Genomic DNA, 779 nt, shown 5'->3' on the forward strand with positions numbered 1-779 from the left:
GAACGCAAAACTAGTAAAAACTTGCAACCTAAGCCATTTTGACACTCGATTTCCTTTTGTTGATGCGCAAAAATAACTTATCAAAATAATTTCGTTTCGTTTCAGAGCTAAATTAACGAAACAGAACTCAATCGTTAACGTTGAAACGAAATAAATCACCCATCGTTAACATTGAAACAAAGTAAATCAACGAGAAGTTCCTGTTGTATAACATTGCCAGCTCACTTTTCGTTAAAAACCAAAATGGAATTAATTTGATAATTGCCTAAACGATAAACAAGTAATTCTTAGCAAAAAAAAAACCGACTTAAAAAAATATATACATATCTATATATTTCATGATTCAATGGTCGGATCTAAACCAAATTAGTATTTATTTTTATTTATTTTTTTGACCACGTCAACCGATTTCGATAATTCTTTTTTTGCATCGGAAAGGTAGTGTCTCAAAGGTGGTCTCATACTAATCTCGTTAAGATCCGATCAGTGGATCATGAGATATATATATATATATATATATTTTTTTATATGAGAGTTGAAGTCGGTTTTTTTTTGCTAAAAATTCCTTGTTTGTTAATAATTTCTTCAGTTCACGATTTCAAAAAAATGTTAAGTTCAAACTAGCAAAAAGGTTAAAGAAAGTGACAACAAATTTCAAAATTTTAACTAAGACACTCAAGCAATTGTCAAATATTGATATGAAAAAAATTAAATGTCATTACTTGGCACACTGTATACACTGTGCTAAGAACACACTGCTAGTTAAAAAGTTCTAGTCA

This window comes from Rhagoletis pomonella, unplaced genomic scaffold (genome assembly GCF_013731165.1).
Source record: "Rhagoletis pomonella isolate Grant_MI unplaced genomic scaffold, Rhpom_1.0 Rhpom_scaffold_00013, whole genome shotgun sequence".
Lineage (NCBI taxonomy): Eukaryota > Metazoa > Arthropoda > Insecta > Diptera > Tephritidae > Rhagoletis > Rhagoletis pomonella.